The following is a 12,556-nucleotide window of genomic DNA, read 5'->3' as shown; positions in this document are numbered from 1 at the left end:
AAGAGACCCCGGCCTTGCCTCTCATCCACCCTAGTTCTTCCCATTCCAGTGAAGAGGTGTGACTCTGGGTGAGTTGGACAGTCATCTGAGTTTGACCAAGGATTATAGGTGATTTGAACACATGTATGAGGAACATACATATTAGTACAGAAATTTAAGAAGCTTTCCTAAGCAGCAAAGGCTGTAGCCTGCTTGGAGAATCGGCAGTCTGGCCAACAACGGGGTGAGTCCTAACAATCCTGGACCTGCAGATTCCCCCACTGGCTTCTAGCCTCTTCCCCTCAGTTCCCTGCTCCCCTCTCTTTGCTGATCTTAGCTGCTGGTGAGTAGATGGAGAGAACAGATCACTCCTCAGTTATGTTCAACACCCTTAACCTATTTGCTGCTGAAACTTGAAAAAGAAATGCCAAGTGCCAGAGGTGGCTAGATGATGAATGTGCCAGGCCACTTCTAGGAGAGGAAGTGGGTATGGGGCAGTCGGTTGCCTTCCTGGTACCAGGATGATGCAATGTTTGGAGGCTGTGAACTCCCACCTCCTCAGGGCACGCCCTGCAACCTTGTAGGGACCCCTCTGTTCAGCCCAGCCTGGGCGTGCATCTTGTGTGCTTGTTTGGCACTGATAGGGGTCACTGGTGGGGAGGAGTTCTCAGAGCACACTGCTGCAGGTCCTGAGAGCTGTCCCTGAGGCTGTGCCCAGCCTGTAATGTCCAGGGCCTCTTCTGCTGGGGCTCTCTGCTTATCACTGTGGGCATTATCAGCACTCACCACCTCTCTGCCCAGGGCTGTGGTGTCCCCTCCAGGAGCCACACACCCTTCTCCCCAGAGGCCCTCTTGCTTGAAAAGTGACCCAATCCCCTTTCCCCACCTTCCCAGACTTTGGACTCATGCCAGCCCTGAATAATGTCCTTCCCCAAGGGAACCAGACCCAACTCTCTAGGGTTGGCCCCATGGCTCCCTCAGTCCTTTGCTTCCTTGGGTCTACTGGGTTCTGTGCACAGCAATCTCTGTGACACCCACATCATTGTGGGTTCTCCTGGTGGCCTTTGGATGAGGGGGTGGCAGGTCCAGGGTTCCCTTTCTATCACCTGGGCCTCTCCTGTACTGTAAAGGAAATTGGTTTCCTTTAGGACAATGCACAACTTCCTTTTGATCATTTCTCTACTAGAGCATTGCCCTATTATCAGTAAAGAGAGAAATGGACAAAAAGAGGCCAGAGTCCTTTGGGGGGAAAATGTGTGCTGACAGTAAGATGGTAGCTCAGAGAAAGGGGAGAGAGTAGAAGAAGATTGGTCTTGAAGGGCTTCAAAGGAAGTAAAGGTTGTTAAATTGCTCTATAAGCTGCAAAGTGCCATCCGTGGAAGCTGTTATTATTATGATCATCATCATAATGGTCATTATCATCACTATTACAGGATGTGGCAGTGACGGAGGTGACTGGTGAGTGCTGATTGAGTTTCCAGCCCATTTCTGATGGTACAGGCCATGAATGTGCCTACCTGGGACATTTGAATTCAATTCAAGAGCTGGGGTTTGAGCCTAGACTTTAAAGCTCTCTGATACCTCCCTGGCCTGCTAAGCTGAGGGCTAGTTTTTGGAGATCGACTTGAAGACAATTTATCTATACTTAAATAGGTAGTTATTCATATTCTGAAAAATCTGAATTTATCAAACAGAGCAGTTAAAAGGTGATGTTTCACTTAGAGAAGAGTTTTCTTCATCTTAGAAAAGGATCCACAGTCGTCTGCCTTTGCATGGACTGTTTCTCTAGCTCATTAAGTGTTTACAGGTCATTAACTACTCAGTGAAAGGACTTTGGTAGAGAAGAGAAAAGCTACAAGGAAGTAGTTCTCAACTCTAGCTTAGGGGAGGCTGGTTAAAGAAAATTAGAATCGGTTGGCTAACAGGTGTCTGCTGAGGACTCTCTAGGGCAGGAGAGAGGATGCTCCCTTCCACGTGAGAACTTTTGATCCCTTTGAAATCCCAACTACAGACATTGGGTGCCTAATTGTGTACACTCGGGTCTCCTGATTGAAGATAGGAAGTGGGTCCTGCTGTATGGAAATCCAGTTTACACTGCTTTTCAGGAATATCCCTGTTGCATACAGGGAGGGAGATCTGAGGAAGCACCAGACCTAAGATTCCGTGGGAGCATGGAGAGAGCTCATAATGGCATCTGGAGTGTGAAAAGTTACCAATTGTCTGTGCTGGAATGTAAGTGGGTGGTCAGTATTTGCACTCCAGAGGTGGCCCAGGCCTGGGCTGTAGAGGATGGAAGCCATGCATTAACCTGTTTTTTTCCAGGAGGAACTGGCTCAGTTCTGGGTCGTATGGAAGGTGAAGTTCTCTTTCTCTTCCTGCTCTCCTGCTTGTAGCTCCTCTAGATTTACTTTTGCTCATGTCCAGAGCTGACCAGAAGGAAAATGGCAGACCTATTGTCAGAGTCTCAGCACCAGCCTGGCACTCTGCCTCTGTCCCAGACCTGCCCCTTTGGTAACACCTTTGGGATGATCTACCCTTGCCTTGTCCCTCTGTCTGTGGCAGCCTGCACTGCTCTCCTGGGCCAGGCATTCTGTAAGTGTTGATGGGACTTCAATTGCAGGGGTCATGATTTGTTTTTCTGGCTTCCAGGGTTTTCCCAGGTCCTGGTGTTTTGGAATTTCATGAGCAAGTCCACGTTCCCCTGATCCATTTCCTTCATGCATTTTCCATGCATATGTTCAGTCCTCTTCCTACATGTTACCCTAATAGCCTCATCAAGTTTTCACATCCAAGGTGGCCTTCTCTTTGATTTATTCTTTCCTTTTGGGGAATCTTTCCCAGATCTGCAGTATGTTTCTTAGGTGTTTTAAAAAATATTCTAAAAAGTGTGAAAACATCCATGTAGTTTGGAGACTCAGAGACTTGGTAGCACCACTGAGGACAGTTAGTCATGGAGATGTCCCCCAGGCTCCCATGGCAGCTGGGCTGTGGAGTTGGGGTCTATATCTTGAGTCATTTCTGTTGGAGCAGCAGGGGAATTGGAGTTTTCTAGGTGCCTTCTATCTATATATGCAGATTCAGGGTCCCTTTCACTTATTTCCACTTTCAGGGAAGCCCCAAAGTCTCACAGCATAAGGACCACATACAACATCTACATGTATAAATTTTGATATGATGTGTATGCATCACAACAGACATGTAATGTCTGCACCCAGCCTAGGAAACAGCCTGACTGTGCCCACTAGCTGAGTTGAACTTGTTTCTAGAGGGTTCTGCTCTGAGGGATGGAGCCCGCATGTCATTCCTGTGATGAGGAAGGAAATGAAGTCAGGACTTGGGACTATCTATAGTGATATTCCTGAAGAGAGACACAGGGTGGTCTCTGCCCCAGGTGTGCATAAGCAAGAGCAAGGAGCTGATTCAAGAGCAAATTCCCAGCACTTGGCCAGAAAAGACGGACAGCATCCACTCATAGCCACAGTGCACCAGGGTCAACACAACTTTAAAGGTGGTCTAGTGCAGGCTTAAAGTTCCTTTTTTTTCTTAGGCCCCAAGGAAGGGTTTGGCCTCTGATTGGGGTGGGGGCCTGGGTGGGGTAGAAGGAGAAGAGGTAGATCTCTGGGTCTATGGCCATTTGCTCAGGTGGCTTTTTTCAGAGGTTATTTTGCTGTGGAGAATTGGATTTTATTTCTCGATGGGAATAAAACTGATTTGTAGGACCTTCCAGGTAGACTAGATCATCCCTCCCCAAATTGTAAAGAATGTGAAATTTTCCCCGGTCTGCCTTCTCCTCACCGCATCACTACCCATCTCGGTTCCATCTGTCTGTCCATTAGTGTATCCGTTGTATGTAGGCACTTGTCAGGCACCAGATACTCTGTTGGAGTCTGCATTTCTGATTGACTCCTTCCCCCAGTCTCATATATTTTTTCCCTTCTTTCTCTTCCTCTCACCTTTTCCAATGACCCAAACTTGCTTTTGGAAGAAAGGTTGATGACAGCATTTCTGTTGAGATGTAATTAATAAATAGCAGGAAGTTATGTGTTTTATTTTACCAGTGCAGAGGACTTACTCTGCTCTAAGTATTTCATGAATATGCACTTGCTTTATTTTCATAACAACCTTTTCAAGCAGATATTATTTTATAGATGAATCTTTTTTTTTTTTTAATACTCTAGCTGAGAAATTGAGTTGGTGGTGACTTGTTAGGAGTGAGGCCAGAGTTTTTTGACATCACAGAACCAGTCCCCATTGGCCCAACTCTGGCTTTGCCCATCAGAGACTGGATAGATGGAATGAGTGCTTTTCTTCTTCTTCCACATCTCATCTCAGCTAGCTCTGGGTCATTTCCACCCTTGTCTCCCTATCTTCTTATTCTGCAAAGATAGTAAAAGATTTACAAGACATTAGGGTATTAGATGCTATTTATTCCAACTTCCTTGTTTGTAGTGGGGTGTCTGAGATCTTGGTTCATGAGAAGACCTAGTGGTCACCTGCCAGTTTGCAGATAATGCACAGATGAGAAGCCAAGACCCCTAGTTCCCAGCCTCATTGCTGCCCACACTCCCACAGCGTTCTGTCGGCACCATCTTCTCTCTTCCTCATGCTTCCTCAGTCTGTTTAGCTAAAAGATCTATTGCCCTGGGTGTCTTAAGAGATGTAGGTGTGCCTCCCTCATGGGGAATTACTTTCTCTTTCTAAGTTTATTGCCAGTAGCAGTCTCCCTTCTGTTTTCTTCAGCTTCTTCCTCTTGTATTTTTTTCTTTCTATTTAAGATGACTGTCCTCTTTCGTCCACTTCCCTGCCGGTCCCCATGCCTTCCCTTAATCCCCTTCTACCATTGCTTTAGTCCTGAGGCTCTGGCTCCTTTAGGGCCCTGTACTGTCCCAGTGGATGAGGGAAGGGGAGGGGTGAATCTTAGTTTCCTGCTCTGATTTTTTTGTTGTTGTTCTAATTGGTTATATATGACAGCAGAATGCATTTCGATTCCTCATACACAAAGGGAGCACAACTTTTCATTTCTCTGAAAAGTTGTACGATGTAAAGTTGCATCGTATGTGCAGTCATACATGTACCTGGGGTAATGATGCACTGATTCTTTACTCTCTGCAACACGGGGCAGGAGCTGGTCCCCAGGAGTGTTGTCTGAGACTTTGGTGTTGTCCACCTTCCCAAGGCCTTTTGGCAAGGTAGAAGTTATCTCCAGGATCCTGATGTTCCACTCTCCTGATAGTAGGTAAGGTCAACCATGTCCCTCTCTGGCCCAGTGAGGAAACTCTCCACATCACATTAAATAGTCACCTCTAGCCCAGAAGGGGCCACAGTCAAATGGTGTCCACTCTAAGGATGTTTTGGGGTCTCTTCTCATCATTTTATTAATGTAATGGGGAGGTTTCTGCTTGGAATAAGGTGACATTTGGTTGTTGAGCCAGACAGATGATTGAAACACAGGCCTTGGAGTTGAATTCCCTGGGGAATGGCGTGGATGTGGGGCAGACAGAGGGTGACAAAATGGGGGCTCCACAGACTCAAACTCAGTAGCTTTTCTGTGTTCAAAATGCCTTAGGTATTTACCCACCAAAGAGAAATGAAGACGTACTCACCTGTAAACACATATGCATAATATTCATTGTAGCATTGTTCATTGCATAGTCAAAAAGTGGTAACAACTCAATGTCAATCAGCTGGTGAATGAATAAACAGCTGTACAAGGGGATACATGTCAACAATAAAAGAATGAAGTAGGAATGTACTCTAAACATGGATGAGTCTCAGAATTATTCTGCCCAATGAAAGAAGTTAAATATGAAAGGCGACACCCCATATGATTCCATTTATATGAAATTCTAGAAGACTCCAAACTATAGTGCCAGGAGAAACTTGAGTGTTTATAAGGGGATAGGGCTTGGGGTGGTGGGTGGGAATCCCCAGCAAAGAGGGATGAGGAAACTTTACAGTGACAGAAATTTTCTACATCTTGATTTTTGTGAAGGTCACATGACTGTAGAGTAAAATTTACCAGACTTTACGCTTACAAAGAATGACTTATTATATGTAAAGTATACCTCAATAAAAGTAAAATAAAATTTTTTAAAAAGCAAAATCTAGCACCACTACTTGAATTGGACCAGCATGGAAAACTGCCTTTCTCTCTGTGACCTTTAACTGTTCTGCTCTTCTCAAGACTCGAGCCATCTCTGAGGAGGCACCCAGGTACATTTCAGGGAGATGAGAATGCCCTTGGGGTTCTACGAGGAGACCTCACAGAAGTTGGTAACTCCATGGGAGAATGACAGAGGCCATGGGGGGCGCAGTCCATCGTGAGCAGAGATTGCATGTGTGTGAGGAAGGTGTGTGTGCTTGTGAATGTGTGAGAGAAAGAGGCGAGGAGGGATTTATGTCATAGAAATCCAGTGAGCTTCAGAAAATAGAAAGAAGAGGGACTGTGAGACTCAGATACCCTTTCTCCTTGGGTGGAGTCCCAACTGTGTAACTGTCTATTCAATTCCTGTAAAGTGACATTTTTTTTTAAAAAAAAAACATCTTCCTCTCCAAAGTGTCTCCCATACAGTAGACAGCATAAAAGTGATATCTGGACTTCTTTCATTTTTTATTTCATTCTTTCATTTCATTATTCTGCAAACTTGGGTGAAGTACCTTTTTTTGTCCCTGGCTGGGTGCAAAGGACTCTGTAGATTTGTGTCCTTGACATGAAAAACCTCTGTGCATGGTTCTGCCTGGCCACAATCCTTGTTCCATGTCTTATCTCTCAAAATGGAATATGTCCAGGATGCTTCGATATGGACAGTCAGCTCATCCTGGAGAATTTTCATTATGTAACATTTTATATAATTGTTAAATTAGTGGCTATCTTAGTTTTTGCTAGGGCTTCCCTTTGTCCACACCCAGTAGCTAGAGGGGACCAAGAATGTCCATGTTTGCTCCTTTTTTGGCATTAAAATGAAGTCTTTTTTTTTTTAATGGTAATGGATTTAAAAAAGTATTAAACATGCATTTTTCAAATTTAGCTTTTGCATTCAAGGATGTGCTCACTTTGAATATAACTTCTTTACAGATGACCATGGCTGAAATACAGCTATAGAGTTGTACTACCAGAAAGATGGGTTTCACATAAAGAAGATGTTATTTTTTGGTAACTGACAGTCAGACCTGATCAACCTAGAACATGGTTTGGCTGGCCCAAGAACTTCATGTTTGCTCTTCTCCAGGGTGTGGGGCGGCTGTTTAAGGAGGGTGGGTATTAATACTAATCTTTGGGTAGCATAACGTGTTACCGCTACTTGCCTTTTTTTTATCTGGGAGTTCAAGCAGATATCAGAAGGGAACTGTTTGTGGGTGCTGAGAAGTTTCAAATTACCATTTTGACCAGAAATGATATTTGGAAAAGCAACTTCCCTTTTAAGAAGGTAAATCAGTTATTTAAGGCCAATTTATTGCATTCCTTGAATATCTGAATATCCTCTGTCACATGCTATGTGGGCACTTTTAAATAACAAGTAGAACAAGTAGAAGACAGAGTCCTTGCTTTTAGGAAGCACATTGGGAAGACATGGAATTAACCAGAGGCAGAGGCAGTGGTGAGCTATGGGAGGCCTAGGTTTGTGATAGGGAGTGATACACAGACCGAGCACTCCATGAGCTGAGAGAAGGAGAGGTTGATTCTTCTTGCTAAAGGTGTCTAGGTAGAACTTTAGCAAGGCCTGGAAGGAAGTGAGAGATGAAGAAGAAAAGCCAGAAAGGAAACCAAGATGGAAGAGATTTTCACTTGAGCGGAATATTTTCACGGATGGGAAGAGGGAGCTAAGACTGGAATAGAAATTTGGAGGTGGGATTCTGGAGCTCTGGAATGGTGGCTTGAGGAGTTGGTCCATATCCTGGAGCTCACCAGAGGCTGTTGAATGCTTTGAGCAGAGGACAAAGGCTGCACTCCAGGAGACATGAACTGAGGTGGGGGTTGAAATCCTCTCTGCTGTCCCCCATGCTGATATCCAGAATGCCCCTATTGACTCTAGACAGTAGAGCTGGTTGATTGCAGGGTTTCCTTTCCCAAGTGGGATGGAGCCTCCATTGTGGGAGACTAGTGTGTTAGTAATGTAGAGAGAGTTACTAATATAGAAAATGTGGAAATCTGGGAAAGTTCTCACTTTGCCCCTGCTGGGAAGGGGAAGTGGGTAGGAATGAGCATATTGGGCTCCCCTTTGGCTCCCTGTCCCTCTTCTCCAGTCCATCCATGCTGGAGAATTGTTCAGGGTCAGGATAGTTCTTCATGATGGCTCTTGTCCTTTGGATGATATGTGATGATGAAACAAGGCAGGTATCAAAATTCATAGGCTGGTGAACTCCTTTGAACAGCACCCTCTTGCTTTGAGGGTTATTAGATAGACTAGCTTGAATTTGAGTGGTCTTTCTTGGATGGGTTAAAAGAAGGGTTGCTAAAGGAAGTAGTAAACAAGCAGTTAGAAAGGTAAAAGGGCCTGGGGCTTAGGAGATAAGCCAGTGAATGAGGAAAACAGAGAACCTAGTGACCCAGAATGTTCTAGAGGAGAACTTGACTCTGTTGGCATTGAAAATGTCAGAACTTCTCTTTGGCCTCCTTTGTGGTAGTTTCACACTTCTAGCCGAATTTTCTCTTGAGACACAGGTATTGGTCACATGAGCTTTTGTTTGGTTGGTCACTTGCATGTAGCATGACGCCCTGCCCTTTCAGTGTGAAGCAGCCAGCATGTGTTCACAGCAGGGAGTGATGGCTTCTGGAAGACTAGGTGGCTTTGGGGGAGACATCTTTCAGGGGTAGAAAGAAGTTAATTAGAATGTAAACTAGAAGAGGGTTCCAAAGGGCTTGTACTATATGGATTTGGATGTGTTGTGGGCAAAATGAAATAAAGGAAATGGGATGAAAGATGGTGGGAGTGACTGGCAGGTACACCCATGTCTCCAGTTACCTTCCCCAGACTCTCCACACCAGCAGTTTTGTTGGGGTCTGAGAGATCCTTCAGAAATCTCTTGGCCAACCTATTGTTTGTGACCAACAGCATTTTTTTTTCTTTCTTTGAAGATAAATTCATTTTGGAGGCAGGTAGTGACTTTGGGCTATTTCTGAATCTTTGACTATTGGTTTGAGATCTTTTTTGTTATTATTTTCACATCAACTGAAGCTAGAAAGTTCCAACGACTCCCCCTGCAGTGTTGTAAGTGTTCCCTTTCATCGGGGAAGCCAACTATTTACAGCCATAACAGAGTTTACAATGAAGTGTATAAGTGATACCGACTTCTGTGTCAGCAAAAAAATGAAACAAAAACTGATCATAGATGACATTACCTAAATGACAGTACCTACGTGTGTCCTTTCTTTCACATTTGCTGTAATCCTGTTATGGCATTGTCCTATTACCTCAAGTACTGTCATCTTTAAATGCTGTCAAATCGTAACTGGATTGCCAAGGACAGAGGAGAGGAATCAGGGAGAGCTGTGGCGGTTCCCAACAGAGACGGTCTTCTTACCCCTCTTCAGGGTCGAATTCTTGGAGAAACTGTTCAGTGAAAATCACGACTCAAGTATCCTTTACAGGCTTTGATGAAACAGCCCAATTGATTCACTGCTGTTGTTCCTAGAAGGAAAGAAATACCCTTTTAACAATAGCCAATGAGACAAACTCTTCCAGGACATTTTTAATGTTCCTGCATAATGAAGTGGATCATGAGTGTTATTATTGTGTTTTTAAACCCAAGGTTAAAAGTAATAGCAAAGAGAAGGATCTGAGAGTTTAGCATCTAATTCTTCTTCATGGTGCTCTCTGAGACTCAGGAGACTCTATCCTAGAGCTGGGGAAATTGAGTCAGACAACCTCCAAAGGCAGACAGTATCGGATAGCTGGAGTTGGAAATAACTGTATTTTGTGTTTGTGCTATCTGACCGTGTTCCTCTTCATATATGTGGACCAAATTCTTGTCTAGATTTCCCATAAAAGGTTCATAAATTTCTAGCCTTCACCCTTCTGCAGCTTCCTTAGATGGCATAGCTGATGTGGAGTATCATTGCATTAAAATTAAGCCTCTTGCTTTTTACAATTCACTGCTCATAAAGAAGGGAGTGAGTGTGGTTACTTTGAACGCCCTCATTAAAGGCCAGTTTGGCTGCCAAAGAGTAGGGCTAACTCAAGGGGGACCAGCTATGACTCCTCTTTCATGCCTTTTGGAGTTTTATTATGGATATCATTAGGGCATCGTATAGTTTTTCCTTAATCCCAATCTATGCTCCTTTTAAAGTATCTAACGTTGATTAGTGTATTCTGTTATTTATAGTCTTCTGGAAGGATCCCATGGGAAGATAATCTCCATGCAGATGACAAAAAAGTAACTGCCCACTACAGCACTTCCACTGCAGAGTTTTCCTCTTATACTCACGGTGAGAATCAAAGGCTGGCTGGACACCCAAAAGCCTGACTGGAGGCACAGCCTGGGCCGTGCTGACATTAGCATGAGGAACTTGGCTAATTGACTTGCAAAATATAGGTTAGGGAGTTTTATGGGATATCAAATTATCTTACACTTTCCCTGATTAAAGACAAAATATTATATTAAGTAGATCATTATATGGGTAAAAGGTTAGAACTTCGCACTTAGGGGTGTCGTGCTGTCGCTCCCCTCCTGCCTTGTGGCATATAACAAATTGAAAGCCTGGAAGCTTGTTGTTCACAGAGCTCTGAATGTCTGGACACCGAGTGAGGTTTCCAGGAGCGTTCCAGAAGGGGTGCTTGCCTTGGCTCGGTACTTCCTGAGTCTTTATGATTCTGATAGAATAGTCATCTCAAAATTAAGTATTAATTTGTTCAGATTCCATTTCTGTCAGCAAGGAAAAGGGGCGTGGGCAATGGGCAGAGCAGTGGCCAGGTTTAAAAGGCACAGTCTCAAGCTGCATGTGAGGAGTGGTCCCAGGGTGCTGCAAAACTTGGAAGGGAGTGGTCATTCTAAGTTGTGGGCTACTTCTCTGTCACACTGTCATGCTTTGGTCAACTTGAGGAAGACCTTAGTCAATCCTGATGTGAGATGATGTTTCCATGTATCTGATCATAATCTACCAGCCAATCCATCATGCTACCACCATTTCTGTGCATTATTTCAAAGCCCAAGGATTCACATCCGCCACTGGGTTCGTGGAAAGGGACAATGTTAAGACTTCTCTGGAATGTACCCATTTTCTTTTGGTATCTTAGTTTGATATTCTTTAGAAATTATCTCTCTTAGGACTCTGTGTGTGTGTGTGTGTGTGTGTGTGTGTGTGTGTCTGTGTGTCTAAATATAGTTTCTTCAGTCTCTCACTTCCGTACTTAACTACACATATGTGCATGAAGTGAGCTCTAGAATGGGGCCACCCCTTCTCCCTTATTGTGTGAGAAGAAAGCACTGTTGCCAAATTGGAGGTGGGACAAGGTGGGCTAGAGGAACTGTGATTGGTGTTTTAATTTGATGTGTCGGGGAGAGAACAAATCACAAGTCATTCTTGGGGAATGGATCATGGTCCACCCATAGAACAAGGACCCTGAAGCCCACTACTAGTCTTCACAGGATGCCTCGTACAGCAGCCATTCAGTCAAGTCCATCTCAGGATGGAAGAGAGCTTGTCATAGTTCTCTACTCTTCCCCTGCTGATAGAAGAAGGGCTCAGAGAACCTTGTGTAGTTATAGAAATAGATCCATAAATATGCAAAAAAAAAAAATCTTCTCCCTTTCTTGTTGAGAAAGAAGAGAAGCAGAAGAAGAAAGGTGAGGAGGGAGATACTCAATGAACAATTTCATTTCTTCTCTTCACATGGCAAATGGGATCAGTTTTTTTTTTTTTTTTTTTTTTGTGGTGCTGGGGATTGAACCCAGGGCCTGTACATGCGAGGCAAGCACTCTACCAACTAAGCTTTGTTCCCAGCCCCAGGTGTAACAGTATGTATTTCCAAGGGCAGCAAAGCCCTCTCCTTGGTGAAGGGGTGCTCCTGGAGGACCTGTAATAGCTGTTTGACTGAAGGGAAACACTTGCCTTCTCTGGGTTGAGCTCAGCCCATTGTTCACAAGGGGCATTGCTGATATTTATAGACCATGTGTGACAGTCCCCAGTGAAAGGCAACTTCACTTCTCACCCCAGAATAGCAAGCGTTGTTTCTCATATCTAGGTTGCTGGGACAGCTTCCTAGGAACCCAGTAGTCAGCAGCTTTGTGACGTTGGATGGAGGGTTATTCTGTTTAAATGAATTGATCAGTTTTTGCTATTTTTCATGTTATTTTTTGGTTTTAGAAATTTAGATTTTGTCCTCCCAGGCAAGATCTAAGTGACGAGAGATCTGCCTTGACTCGGACAATCCTGTTTTTTTTTTTTTTTTCCAGTTAGCTTAAAGTCACGGATGGCTCTCCTGGGACTGCCATCTGGAAGCCGTTGGCCAAGCCGACAGCATCAGGATGTCTTTGGAGGCATGGCTCTATTGGGGTTACTGGCCCCCTGCAGCTGTGGCTGACAACATCCTTAGTACTCTTGCTGGGGACACCTTGTTTCCCCCTTCCTACTCTCTGT

The 12,556-nt window shown here is 44.3% G+C and overlaps 1 protein-coding gene across 10 annotated transcripts in view; it reads left to right on the top strand.

The window, feature by feature from the left end:
- Bcl11a (BCL11 transcription factor A) overlaps positions 1–12,556 on the top strand; it is a 97,149-nt gene that overhangs the window by 52,888 nt on the left and 31,705 nt on the right. The window lies entirely within an intron of this gene.

This window comes from Marmota flaviventris, chromosome 14 (genome assembly GCF_047511675.1).
Source record: "Marmota flaviventris isolate mMarFla1 chromosome 14, mMarFla1.hap1, whole genome shotgun sequence".
Taxonomy (NCBI): Eukaryota; Metazoa; Chordata; class Mammalia; order Rodentia; family Sciuridae; genus Marmota; species Marmota flaviventris.
The sequence above is the reverse complement of the archived record's forward strand: the minus strand, read 5'-3'. Positions and strand labels throughout refer to the sequence as shown.